The following is a 15040-nucleotide window of genomic DNA, read 5'->3' on the forward strand; positions in this document are numbered from 1 at the left end:
ATTTCCGGACATGGTGGTAATCCCAGCACTAGAGAGGCAGAGGCAGGTGGATCTCCATGAGTTCAAGGCCAGCCTGGTCTACATAGTAGTTCCAGGCCAGCTGGGGCTACAGGGAGACCCTGTCTCAAAAGACCAAAATTAATTAATTAATTAATTAATTAAAATAGAAATAAATAAAAAATGATTCCATTTGGTTTTACTTCTTTAATTTTTTTAAAAAAATTATTTTTTATCTTTGTGCGTATAAGTGTTTTGCTGCATGAATGTAAGTACACCCATGTGTGCAATGCCCACAGAGACCAGAGAGGGCATTGGATCTCCTGGAACTGGAGTTATACCTGGTTATTAACTGCCATGTGGGTGCTGGGAATCAAATGCCAGTTCTCTGCAAGAGCAGCAGATACTCTTACCCACCAAGTTATCTTTCCAGTCCCTAGTTTTACCTCTCAAAAGCTCATAATATGGATTAAATTTCAGCATGAGAGTTATAGTTCAGATGTTGAATGTCTTCCAAATGCCTGTGTTAAAGATGTGGTCCCCAGAGTGGCACTGCTGAAGGTGCCGAAAACTTTAGGATACGAGGCCTCTCAAGAGGTTCTTTGATCACCTTAAAGGTGATTGCCTGCCCCTCTTCCTCTTTTGCTCTCTGACCCATGAGGAGACCAGTTCACTGCAAACTCCTTGCCATGGTCACTTGGCACCCCCAGCGCAGACCTAAAAGCAGTTCATGGGCTCATCACTGGAACTTCTAACATATCATGAGTCAAAATAAATTTTTCTCTTTATAAAGTTGATTGTCTCAGACTTTTTCTTCCATGACAGAAATCTAACATATGAAATTATTGCTGAGAAGTGGGGCTCTTAATGATAGATATATCTGATGATGTGAAGGAATTGGTTTATGGTTAAGAGTTGGAGGACCCGACTAGAGGAAATCTAGAATAGTGTAGGTAAGTGAGTTCAACAGGGGACTTTGGCTGGGGCTCATAGGAATAGGGACAGGTAAGGTTATGCTGTTTTGCCTGCATGTATGTAAATGCACCTGTGTTGGACAATGCCTGAGGAGAAGGCATCGAATCCCCTGGAACTGGAGTTAGGATGGTTGTTAGACACCATGTGGGTGCTGGGACTCAAACCCAGGTCCTTTGTAAGAGCAGCCAGTGCTCTTAACCACTGAGCCATCTCTCTAGCCCCGCTGTTGAAATTTTAGATGGGAATAATATACAGTCTACTAGGAACTGAACTGGAGGCCGTCCTTGTTACACTGTGGCAAAAACTATGAACGCATTTTATCTATGCCCTGAGACTTCCTGGACTCCACATTTGAAGTTGATCAGTTAGTTTTCAAGCAGAGGAACTTTCAAGGCAACAAAACATTGAGGCTACATAAGTACGACACATTTCCTTAGTCAGGACCAAAGTGCATCAAAGCAGAAAGACCTGACACATTCCCAGCTTGATCAGACGAAGTGCAATCATATGTAGTACAGTTGCTAGTGCTATTAAATAGAAGTCATGTGTGACTGGAGTGGTCATAGATATAGAGAAACATCTACTTCTGTGTCTGTCACATCCCTAGACAAATGTAATTTCTTACCAAATGCTAAATATGTATCCTTGTATTTACAGATAATATACCTCTCACCACTTATCAAAGAAGCTTCTTATTGCAACAGATGGAGACTTGCAGAGTTCCACAACTGGTCAAACACAGAGAATAAGTGTCTCTGAGATGCCCAGCCCTGACGCATCTACAATGGAGCCTCCAGACCTAAGGCTCACAGAACATAGTGGAACAGAGAACATAGGGGTTACAGAGAATCTTAATCTTTCAATTCTCAACCAGTGAAGCTTCCTCATGCAACAAATAGCAATTAACACAGAAAGCAACAACTGGTCAAAATGTAAAGAAAGAGGCTGCAGAGTGTGTGTCCCTGGATAGGATTCCTATATTAAATCCCACCCACCTGGGGCTCAGAGACCACTGTGGAAGAGGAGGTAAAAAAACCGTAAGAGCCAGGGGTTGCAGAAGACCACAAGGAAACAGATTTTCAGGCTTCTGGGAACTTGCTCATATGAACATACAGCAATAGTGGCAACATGCACAAGACCCATGCTGACTTAAATCAGACAAAAACCCATCATAGAAATGGGAAAATGGGTAAGAAGCCCTAATCTTAGCTGAGGAATCATTGGCAGCTGATCACTGCTGGATGAGGGAGAGTTGATCTTCTTTAAAGGGAGTGACACTAGATAGGTTGACCAGGCTCTACTGGATGAACTCACACCAAGGGATATCTGGGGACACAAATTTGACTCGATAGGCCTTACCATATGTGCTGGATAGCTTTAGTGTCAACTTGGCACACTTGGGTTGAGGAAGCCTTAATTGGGGAATTGCCTCCATTGGACTGGCCTGTGGCCATGTCTGAGGGGCATCTTCTTGATGAGTGATGTGGGAGGGCCCAGCCCACTGTGGGTGGTGCCACCCCTGGGCAGGTAGGCCTGTGTTGCATAAGAAAGCAGGCTGAGCAGGGGCCAGGGGAGCAAGCCAATAAGCAGAGTTCCTCCATGACCTGTGTTCTAGCTCCTGCCTCCAGGTTCCTGCCCGGAGTTCCTACCTTGGGTTCCCTGATGAACTGTGACCCAGGAGTTATGTAAGGCAAATAAGTCCTTTCTTCCCCAAGTTAGTATTGGTAGAGTATTTTGTCACAGCAATGAAGAAACAAACTAGGACACCATATATGACAGAATGTATAAAATCCAGTGGGAAAGTTATTGGGGGGGTCTAAATGTGATTAAAATGTATTGTATGAAATGCACAAAAATTCAATTAAAATATATATTGAAGAAAAAAATTCATGTGCCTTGCACTGGCGTAACAGGAAGAATGCTTGAGAGCATCTCAGAGCTTAGCAAGCTTACATCATCACAGGCTCAGAGATAGAGACATGGAAAGTTGTTTTGTCACAGTGTACAGTAAGATGCCAGATATGGATATTAAGGATTTGTTTATTCTGCTGACTTTTGGTCTTGCTTTGGGCTGATCCCTCCTACCTATTTCCTATTTTCTCTTTTTAGAATAGGTTTATTTACCCTATGCCTGCCCTACCACTGTATCTGGGAGGTATGAAAGTTTCTTTTTGAAAGATTTTTGTAGGGTCTAGCAACTGAGTTTGCCTTAAGTCTCAGAGAAGGCTTTGGGCTTGGACTTTTGAACTGCAGCAACAGTTTAGATTCTGGAGACTTCTGAGGATGGATCAAATGCATCTAACTTTATGAAATGGGTATGAACCTGTGGAGCCAGGGGTGAAGGTTGTAGATTGGATGTTGAATGTTTCCTAACAGTCCACATTATAAAAAGCTTGGTCCCCCATGGTGACCCTTTTGGGAAGTGTGCAATCTTTAGGAGGTAAAGCCCATCCAGAAATTCTTAGGTCCTTTGGGATATGTACCTGTGAAGGGAATTATTGAGGTATGACACCTTCTTCTTCCTCTTTTACTTCCTGGCAATGAGGTGAGTGGTTTTTTGGTTGTTGTCGTTATTGTTTTTTTTTTTTTTTTTTTTTTTCTATCTTCCCCTGCCCTGAAAGACATAAAAACAATTGGTCTACGGAATCACAGACTGAGCCATAGACTGTCAGTTGCAGCCTCTCCTCCACCTCACTCCCAGAAGCAAAGCAGCAGATAAGGCTCTTTGACCCTCACTTTCCTCTGTTTAAATGCTGATAATGGGCCCCTCACTGCATGCCGGACTGTACCAGTGCCCACTGTGAGATAAATGACAAAGCCATGTGGAACTGTAGTGTGTCAGTCATACAACCGCCCTTGCTCATTCCCGATCCCTTGTTTTATCTGAATTACTTTCCCACTTGCTGTCTGATCTCTGCCATATCTGAGAGAAGAAAAAGTCAGATGTTAGCCTGAATTTTCCAGTTTTCATGCAACTGCTTAAAATTGTGGACTAAAGGAAAACATCAAATTTCATTGGCTTTACTTCTTTAACAACCTTTTTAAGACAAGTGGTGCTAGGGCAGGAATATCTGAATTTGGGCTTAACCTGGACATCATAACAAGAAACTGTTTCTAAAAAAAAAAAAAGCAAATAAACTTTACTACCCTTTTAAAACCTGTCCATGGGCCCAGCACGATAGCTCAGTGGGTAAAGTTATCTGCACTAAGTCTGAGGATCTGAGTTCAATTCCCAGAGCCCCACATATGCCTCCTAAATAAATACATAAGTGTAAAAAAGAAATTTAGGGGCGAGAGAGACGGCTCGAGTGATTAAGAGCAGATACTGTTCTTCAGAGGACCCCAGTTCAGTTCCCATCACCCATATCAGATACCTCACAACTGCCTGTAACTCTAACTCCAGGGCCTCCAATGCCTCTGACCTTTGCAGGCACCTGCACACACACATACAGACACACATATAAATAATTAAAAATAATAAAAATAAACCTTAAGAAAAGATGGGCGTGGTGGTGAAGGTTTATAATTCCGGCTCTTGGGAGGATCTGACAGGAGGGTCTTGAGTTCCAGGTAAGACTAGACTATATATTGAAACTCTACCTTAAAAAAGAAAGAAAGAAAGAAAGAAAGAAAGAAAGAAAGAAAGAAAGAAAGAAAGAAAGAAAGAAAGAAAGAAAGAAAGAAAGAAAGAAATGTAGAAAAAGAAAGAAAGAAAGAAAGAAAGAAAGAAAGAAAGAAAGAAATGTAGAGACCTGTCCAAATGATACGTGATCCAGGAGGGCTAGGGTGCTGATCCAGGAGGGCTAGGATGGAGCGCGCACCCATCACACAAAGTTACATGGAAGTGGCAGAGTAATGTACATTACAAGAGTTTTCTTTCTTATTGTTTCCCTCTTCCTTTGCTGGTCCTGCATGTGCTAGGCCAGCACCCATTCCCTGAGCTACATTCCCAGTCCCTTCAGCTCTTTGTTTTAAGGGAAAGCATCTCAGCTACTGGTCTATTCACAGCTGGAAGGGGACACACCAGATTGTTGGGCAGAACTGTTGAGGACTAGGATTGAAGATTGGATGGCAAGGGGATTTTCATTGCTTTCCTATTTATTTAAAATTTACTTTAACTTTTAGCACTGATTATTCATTTTCTTTTCAGATAGTCTCATGTAGCCCAGGCTAGCCTCAAACTTGCTGTATAGACAAGGATAGCCTTGAATTTCTGATCCTCCTGTCTCCATCTTCTAAATCTGGGATTATAGGCATGCATCATCACATAGTTTATTCAGTACTGAGGATGGAATCCAAGGCTATGCACAGCTAGACAATCACTCTGCAACTGAGCCACTTTCCCAGCTAAGAATTAGCTTTCAAGTGAACAAAAACTGGAAACATCAGCTGGGTGTGGTGGGCACACCTTTAATCCCAGATCTAGGGAAGCAGAGGCAAGCAGAACTCTGTCAGATAGAGGCCAGTCTGGTCTACATAGTAAATTCCAGGCCAGCTAGGGCTAGCAGGAGACCCTGTTTCAAGTAAACCACTGTCCCCTAAAAAAAATTGTAAACATCAACAGAAACTTAAAATATATGCCTTGGAATATATTTTGATTGTATTTGTTTATGCCTATTTTTAACCAATTTTTTTACTCATTTATTTTGAGTGTATATGTATGCCATAATGGCACACACGTGGAGGTCAGAGGACAACTTTTGGGGGTCTGTTGTTCCTTTTTCCACCATGTGGGTCCCAGGGATGGAACTCAGGTCATCAGGCTGAGCAGCCAGTGTCTCTACCTACCTATCCAGCTCACCAGCCCTGTTCTATGTCTGTTCTTAATATTTAACTTTCTAAATAAGTTTACTGAACATCCTCTCTTATGTTCAAAATTAAATCTGCATCCTAATCACTCCATTTCTGGGGCATCTACTACATCCCAGGCTAAATATGGGCATTTTCTCACTTAATCTTTATGCCAAACATGCAGGGTTAGTTATTTTCATACTCATTTTTCATCAGAGAACACTGAAGCCTAAGATCACAAGGTTAGTAAACAGCACAAGTAGAATTCAAACTCTGGACAATCTGACTCCAAAGTGTACACTTGTTTATAAAAACACTTAATTAGCAATTATTTATTTTTTAAAAATTTGTTTATTTGTTTTTATGTGTATGAATGTATTGTCTGCATGTATGAAAATGTATCCATGTTGTACAATGCCCACAGAAGACAGAGGAGGGCATCAGATCCCCTGGAACTGGAGTTATGGATGGTTGTTAGCTACCATGTGGATGCTGGGATTTGAACCAGGGTTTTCTGCAAGAACAGCCAGTGCTCTTAACTGCTGAGCCATCTCTCCAGCCCCAACAATTATTTCTTTATCAACGCACATTGTACATGCAATCTGATTTTGTTTTGAGGCAGTTTTCACCTTGTTCACCTGGAATTTACTATATAGTCCATATCAGCTTTTAACTTGCAGAGAGAACCTTCCTGCCTCAGTCTCCCACACATTATCTGATTTAAAAAAAAGATATTTAATATTGTATATAAATCCTCTTGGTGGTCTTTGGTGGATGCTCATTCACCCAAACAAAGAAGGTCTCCAAAAAATCTTGCCACGTGCCTTGTTTTATGCAAATTAGATCTCGATGTGGCTACAGCAATTGGAATTCTTGTTGGAACCATTTGTAGACTCAAAACACCACAGTGCAAAGTTGGCTATTGTATTAGTTATTTTCCTTGTTGCTATGACAAAATACCTGACAAAAACAACTTGAAGAGAGAATATTTTGGTTCATAGTCTCCTAGGTGATTCTAGATCCTATGAAGTCGATATTAATGGTGGGAGCTACATGCCTCCAAGAGTGTCATCCCCTAACACACTGACTGAGGAATAGTATGGTTTTCTGATGAATGTGTTATTTTTTTGAACCACAAGGATTCAATTCTCAAAAGAATTTCCAGATCAGAAACAGAATTTTGCTTCATAAATTTATAAGTGGCAGAAGGAAAGGACAGGAACGTATTCAAAAACAGAATTTGGTAATGATTAGAACAAAACCAGTAATGGGTAGGGATGCCTTGACAGATACTGAGACCTCTGTCAACCACAGGATCTAAGAGGAGATGAATGGAACATCTGATCTCTGAGAAAAGAGTTCTATCTCTCTCTGGAGGTTGGACTCAGTTATTTTAAATTGATTTCCGCTGGTAGGTTTTGCATTTTTATTTATTATTGACAAGATTAATATGTGGCCTTGGGGGAGTTCATCCTTGATTCGATAAATTCTTTTATCTAAATTCATTCTGCATTTGGATTAAAACTGGTTACTTTCTGAAGGTTTGGATTTTAAAGGCCATCAATCAATTGTTGGGTTCTAATTAATTTTGCCTGAGAACATCTGACATGTTCACAGAAGTAGCAATTAACATGGAATGGTGGTGTGATCACCATCTCAAATATTCAAACAATGTGATTATATAATACCTATCAACAGAGTTTTTTTTTTTTTGTTTTTTTTTTTATAGACTTAGAGAAATAGATGTAGAGCAAAAATAAGTCTTGCTTCAGGCTTTGAAAAAATGCAGTTTCTGTTTTTAACCTCCCAGATCTTCAAGGTACAAGACAAGCTGTTGCCGGCCCCTTGTGCTGACTTCCGACATGCCCCACACACCTTGGGCCCTTGGAGCTGAAACATGCCTCCAGTAGTCTATGTAGATCGTATCAGACAAAGGATGCTCTGTGCTTTTCCTTACAGTCAGTCTGCGTGGGGTCCTCCCAGGCATCTCCCAAGCTCAGCTCAAGGTTGAAGTTTTCAGGCACTGAGTCTCTCATTCTGCCCAGGGATTGACAACCCTAAATCAGGACAGGCTTTATCCAGACCTTACTGTCTGTGGATGCCTTCTAGGTCTTGGTTTCCCTCTCCTCTTATTCTGTCAAATTGTATGTGTTCTATTCAGCGCTCACAGACATTGCTTCCTGGAAATCCTAGAGACCCTTCCATTCAGAGGACCCCAAACTAAACTCCTACCTTTCCCTTCAGGCTCACTCTTCCAGTGAGTTCTCTTTCAGTGTTTCTCAGATCACCTCCTTTCCCTTCATGTTGCTTCTTTGCAGTCAGTGTCCATATTTTGTTATTTCCATACAAACTTCTATGTTCAAATACAGATGCTCCGTGTTTACCAGGCAGTTAGGTTCCAATGCACCTGTCATAAGCTGAAAATACCTTAGGTGGGAAACGCCCCTGAAGCATCTGACACACCTAGCACACTGCAGAGCATTCATTGATACATCTTCTCCTCATCACTGGGTCAGGCTTGCTGCCTCCACCCAGGATTTCACACATCAGGTATCAAAGCCTGGGTAAACATCCAAATTCAAACTTCAAAGTACAGGTTCTACTGGATGAATATTATTTTTGCACCATCATTGAGTTAAAAAGTCACAAATCCAACCACAAATTGGAGATAATTTATGTTGAAATTCTTCTATACAAGCTAATAAAGAGATAGTTCCCAATGTCTTATGTCCCCTACTACAAGCCCTTCTCTCATCCTCTGTCCCTTCCCAAGATGAAAGGCTCAAAGTTCAACATAGTAGAATCCCCTGGGGACATGTTCAGGCCAGTTTTGTTTAGTGAGGGACCTGGGGAACACTTTTCCTTACTAGTTGTCTCCTACACTGAGGGTGGTGGCAGCTCCCAGTCAGGCGAAGCAAGCACAGTGCCCAGGAACTAACACTTAAAATGCCTTTTAAAGTCAGAAAAACAAACAAACAAACAAACAAAAATCAGAATCTAATAAGAATGAATAGATAGTCTTGAAGGACACCTGAAAGTGTTCTATTTATTTGTTTCTTTCTTTCTTTGTTTAGTTAGTGGTGCTCGAGACTGAACAGAGGGCATTGCTCATGCTAGACTAATGCTCTACTGCTGAAATACAGCCATAATTCTTGGGTTTTTAAGATAGGGTGTCACTATGTAATCTAGGCTGGTCTGAAGCTCACTGTGTATCCCAGGCTGGTCTTGAACCCTTGATCTTCTTGCCTCAGCCTCTCAAGCGCTAGTTACCATCACAGGTTTGTGCTATTACGCTGAGTTTCTGTGGAGGGAACCCACAAGAACAAAAATGCCAGGGTCTCACTGAGCAAGCTCACTGATGGCCTAGCTTTTGCACTCCACAGCTAGTTCTTTCCCACAATCACCTGTGGTTTTCTTCTCTGAGCCCAGCACTTCATGCTAGTTCTGAAGGTCTGCAAGTATGGAGACACACTGCACACCAGTGGTGCAGAATCCAGGATGATGACAATGCCAAAGTGACCCACTACAGTACTGTTCAAATGTTCTGAACAACAACCTCAAAACTCAGAGAGTGGGACCATCTCAATCAAACATGGCAGCAGATCCTCAACAGCTGTGATGATGGAGCTCCAGGGGCAGTTATGTATTTCTGCACCCACTGGTCAAAGTGCTGAATAGGCGATTGTGAATGAATGCAGACTCACAACTATGAAAGTGCTGAGAACGAGTGAGTGTTCAGCTCTAAATGGGACATATATATTACCCTCCTGCCCCCAAGGCTTAGGGAGCACTGCAGGAGAGGGGGCAGAAAGACTGTAAGAGTCAGAGGATAGGGAGGAGTGCTATGAAATATTGTGTACTGAATATGACATGACCATTGTACTCATGAACTCACAGCGGCTGCTGGGGTTACCTGCACAAAATCTGCATAAGATGGAGCCAGTCAAAATTCCAGCATGGATGGGGAGGGGCCCATGAGGCCCCACCCTTAGTTGAGGAGTTTTCGGCAGTTGATGGCTGATGGAGATGGAGAATCATTTTTCTTTGGGGACATAGCCACTGACAGGTTGCCCATGCTCCTGTGGATGGCTGCACACCCATGCATATGTGGACAGCATTAGTTGGACAATTATTTAAAAAAAGAAAAGAACATGAAGTTGGAAGGGGGGTGTTGGAAGGGATCTTGGAAGAGTGGGGCTGGGTATGATAAAAATATAATGTATACAATATATTCATTGAAATTCTCAAAGAATAAAAATACAATATTTTTAAAAGGGGAAGAAAGATTTATTCAGTTTATAGTTCTGAAGGATAGGAAGTTTGAGATCAAGGTCAGCATGGGTGAGGTTCTCTTTACTGGAGCAGTCATCTACAGAGTCCCAAGGTGGTTCAAGCCATCATGTGGTAAGAGGGACTGAGCATCCTAGCATGGATCTCTCCTTCTGACTTCTTAGAAAACCACAAGGCCATTGAACTCAGGCTGCACCCTCATGACCTCATTTGACCCCAATCATTTCACCAGGGTCTCATTTTCAAGTACCATAGAAGAATGGTTTCCACCATCTTGTCATTAATTAATTGATTAATCACTGTGTATATTTGCATGCTACAGCATGGGTATAGACATCAGAGGACAACTTGCAGGAGTCTGTTCTCTCCTTTTACCATGTGGATTCTAGGAATTGAACTCAGGTGGCCAGGCTCGGCAGTGAGTACCTTTATCTGCTGAACCATTTGCTGGTCCTCCACCCTCTTAATACCTCACAATGGCAATTAAATTTCAATATACGTTTCGGTGGGCTCATTCAAAACACAGCATATGTAATGAACCTTAGTATTTTGTCTGACTTAAATTGAATTGCATACATATGATGTGTCTTGCTCAGTAGGCCAGTCTCTTTGAGGTCAGTGACCAAGTGGTCTTTGGGTATTTTATTTTGTTTCATTTCAGACAGAGTCTCATGTAATTCAGTCTGGCCTCAAACTCACTATGTAGTCCAGATTGGCTTTAAACTCGAATCCTCCTGGCTCAGCCTCCCCAGTACAAAGTTATAGGTATGATCTATCATGCTGGACTAGAGTATGATACTTGCCTCCCCAGGGACAATAGCACAGTCCCCCCTTCCCCACAGAAGCCTGTCCTGAGAGAAACTTATTAATGACTCTCTCTTTCTGGAGCCTAGAGTGCTATGGGAGCCCTGGATCATGTTGCTTAAAGCTTCATTTGCCAAATTCAGGCTGTATTTTGGTTATCCTTCTGTTGAACAAACCAGATCAGAAGGAGGACAGTACTACAGTATCCAGGACAAGTAAGTCATTCCAGTAATACTTTAGAGTTCTCTTGGCAAGGGGTTAGTAACCAATGGGAGCTCAAGAGCCTCCGGGAAGAGAACGTGAGTTATAGCAGTGTACAGGGAGCCCCGCAAGATGCCTCTCCCCTAGTTGTCCTGCATGGGGAAACCTCTCATGTTGGAAGTCACATCTATATTCCTACTCCTCTGGGATGCTACCTTCAACTTCATAGGAAGAGTCCAGCATTTCTTCCTTTACTCCCCTCTTGTCTCTACCTACTGTGGTTTGAACACATTGCTTTCAAATGTTCTTCTTGGCTGTTTGGTCTCCTCTACAGCAGAGCAGATGGCAGTTAGCTCTGGGAGCAGTGACTAAAAGGAGACAGACTACTAAGCATCCAGAAAGAGCAGCTAGGAGTAGGGAAGGACGTGGACCCATGCCCCATGAGTGAGCCATATACTTCACTGGCCCTGGACACTCTATATCTACCTGGGTCTCAGTGTTATTATTAATTGTACCCATTTTCATTCTTCAAAGTATCTTGACTTGATCCATGAAATGCATGGTGACTATACATTTGGGGACTATGTAATGAAACCATAGGTGTTGACCCACAGAGGCCTTAGGGAGCCTGCCACGTCTTCATACATGTAAAAGGCAGATGTTCAAGATGCAGCTGGGGTACTCAGTTGACCTCAGAGGACCTGTGGGAGAGTATGATGTCATAAAAATCTTTCCCTCCTCTGTTTTGTTTACTATTGGGCACCCAGAACTTGGCACTGTTCCTGGAATACATTAATCCCTTGATAAATATTTGTAGGAGAGAGGGAGGAAGGGAGAGAGATTCAGAGAGAAGGAAAGATCCAACAATAGAGCAGCTTTGCTGGAGGCTACATGGGCCCTCAGAGGCTATGAGGTCCCTTGCTAGGGATGGTGTGGAAGAATATAGGCTGAGAGTGCTCTCTTCACAAAAGATAGGTTGAAGTCCTCTTCCTCAGTAGTGCAGAATGTGGAACTTGGAAACAGAACCATTGCAAATGTCATTAGTTGTGAGGTCATATGGGAGTAAGAAGGGCTCCTAACCCAATCAAACAGGACTGATAGCCTTCTGAGAGGACATGAAGACAGAGACATGGGGACCATACCATGTAAGGAGAGAGACACGGGGACAATGTCATGTGAGGACAGAGTCATGGGGACAGTGTCATGTGAGGACAGAGGCACAGAGACAATACCATGTGAGGACAGAGACACAGGGACATCGCCATGTGAGGACAGAGACATGAGGACATCATGAGAGAGCACGGGGACACTGCCATGTGAGGACAGAGGCAGAAGCAGAGATTGGTGCTTTGCAGCTACAAGTTGAAGAATCCTAACAATTGCCAGAAACCTGCCAGAAAATAGGAAGAGGCAAGGATGGATTCTGCCATGGGTTTTAGAGAAGCCAACACCTTGATTTGACTTCTGGCCTCCAGAACCGTGTGAGAATAAATTGTTCTTGCTTACACCATCTACTTTGTGGTGGTTGTTTATGCCAGTCCTTGGAAACTAATCCAGAAGGAATTCTGACTTGGGCGGGAAGATGAGTGAGATGGTCCCTCTCAGACTAAAACTATTACACTTCCATCTTAGAGCCAGGCTGCCTCTGCAGACATGCTTGATGCACCCTCATGGTCCACTGTATGCCCATAGGTCCTGACAGGTGGCCTGTAACAAAGGATCAAGCACAGACTCAGCCAGGCTTCTTGCAGCTCTAGTGTCCCCCAACCTCTCCCTCTGTTCAGCTGCTCACAGTTCTTTGCATATCATCATTTGCAGAAACACAAAGACAGACAAGGAAGGCCACCACTCACTGACAGCCCAAGACTCTCATCCCGGACTCTCCCAGCTCTCTGCTCTTCCTATGTTGTTCCAAGGAATACCTCTGGGTCTACTCACTGCTTTCCAAATAATCCTCCCACACGTAAGGATACCCTGCACCAGAAATTCCTCATCCACCCACCCCCACCCACAGCCCACCAACACCCAGCTTCATACCATGTCCTCCAGCTGCTCTCTTTCCAGGGGGAATTCTCATTCCCCCACCATCCCTCTACCCCACATCTAGCGTCATCTCTCCTCCTTGATCTCTGCCTCTCCCTACATACCGTCTGCACCCCCTCCTGCTTGCTATTGTGGCTCAGATAAATGTCCCCCAAAGACATCTTGGAGTTTATGGAAACTTTTAATAGGTGGGTCGTTGTGGGAGGTCTTTGGGTTATTGGTGGTCTAATCTCAGAGGGGACTGTGGGATTCTCTCTCCTCTCTCTCTCTCTCTCTCTCTCTCTCTCTCTCTCTCTCTCTCTCTCTCTCTCTCTCTCTCTCTCTCTCTCTCTCTCTCTCTCTCTCTCTCTCTCTCTCTCTCTCTCTCTCTCTCTCTCTCTCTCTCTCTCTCTCTCTCTCTCTCTCTCTCTCTCTCTCTCCCTCTCCCCCTCTCTCCTCTCTCCTCTCTCTCCCTCTCTCCCCTCTCTTCTCTCTCTCTCTCTCTCTCTCTCTCTCTCTCTCATGCATGTGTGCGTGCGCCAGGTAAGCAGTTTTGCTCTTCCACATGTTCCCACCATGAGGTATCCCAGAGAAGCAGAGCCAGTCAATCACAGACCCAAGTCTCTAAAACTACATGCCAGCATAAACCTTCTCCTTTGCAAGCTCATTTCTCGAAAGTATTTGTTAGAGTGAGAAAAGGCTGACTGACTTCCTTGTCATGAGCCACTTTGCATGTAGGCCAATGACGTCTTACTCCCCTACTCCACTGTTGATCCTGTGACTCATTCACTCACTCATAAATATTTACTGAGAACCCAGAGAAATTAAATTGTGACCACGACACAGACTTTTTGGTGTGGTGGGGGACATGGATAATGATGATCAAAAATGGTCTAAATAGTCCAGTCAAGAGAAATCTAGATCCTTCGGAGGTCAGAGGGTACCAGGACAAATCTACTTAAGTGTTTCTGGCTTCTTCTACGGTTTCATCTCCTGTCTGGGTTCTTCCTCCCCTGGCCTCTGTCCTGGCCATTCTGAAATTTCTACTATTCCCTGCACTTACTCCAAATTTATATCCATCACAGTTTTTGCACCTGTTTTTCCTACCCTCGAATGTCTGGGCTCTTTACCTCTACCTACCTTGGCATGGCCGGTTCCTTCCTTCTTTGGGGATCAGCTCCTGGGGTGCATGTTTCTAGTCTTCAGAACTAAAGCTGAGCCTCATAGTTTTCCAGGTCTTTGCCTGCCCTGTTGTCACCCAGAGCTGCCTCAGTAACTACAATCCCACATGTTGTGTGTTTCTATGGATATTTCATCTTGACTGTCTTCCCATCAGAACTCAATAGAATAGCACACTTCTAAGAACAAAGGGAAAAATGGATGACTGAAATGCCAGTCAATCTGAGACAGAAGATGGAGAAAGCAAGAGAGATACTCCATGAGAGGGGAAGAGAAGGCAGAAAATGAGGAAACATCTAGACAGAAGGCAGCGAGGGTCTCACGGAGCTGGAGCTGTGCTTCCAGTGCCAGGAAGCCAGTGGGAGACTGAAGCTGAGAACTAAGTTGAGAACTCTGGAGACATTCTTTCCTACAGCAGTGTAGAGCCTCTGGTATGAGAAACAGTTGGAGGAGGACGAGAGAACAGGAGATCCATCAGAAGCGATTAGTGCAGAAACTGGATAAGTAAAAACAGGGCGCAGACCACACATGGGGTCAAGTGGGCATGGAGAAGTAGATCTACCACAGAAAGACTGAGTAGGCAACATGGCCTGGGCTAAATGTCTTGAAAGCTCACATGGAGTTGCCCACAGTCTGGGTGTCATCCTTGACTGGGAGCTCCAGGAGGCCAGGCAATTGTCTGTCTTGCTCCTGCTGGGCCTGGTACAGCACCTGCTTAGCAGACACCTGCCCTTCTTTCATGTCCCACTTCTCGGTGGTGACACACTTGCCTGTACCAACT

Source organism: Nannospalax galili, unplaced genomic scaffold, assembly GCF_000622305.1.
Source record: "Nannospalax galili isolate Female #2095 unplaced genomic scaffold, S.galili_v1.0 scaffold1379, whole genome shotgun sequence".
NCBI lineage: Eukaryota > Metazoa > Chordata > Mammalia > Rodentia > Spalacidae > Nannospalax > Nannospalax galili.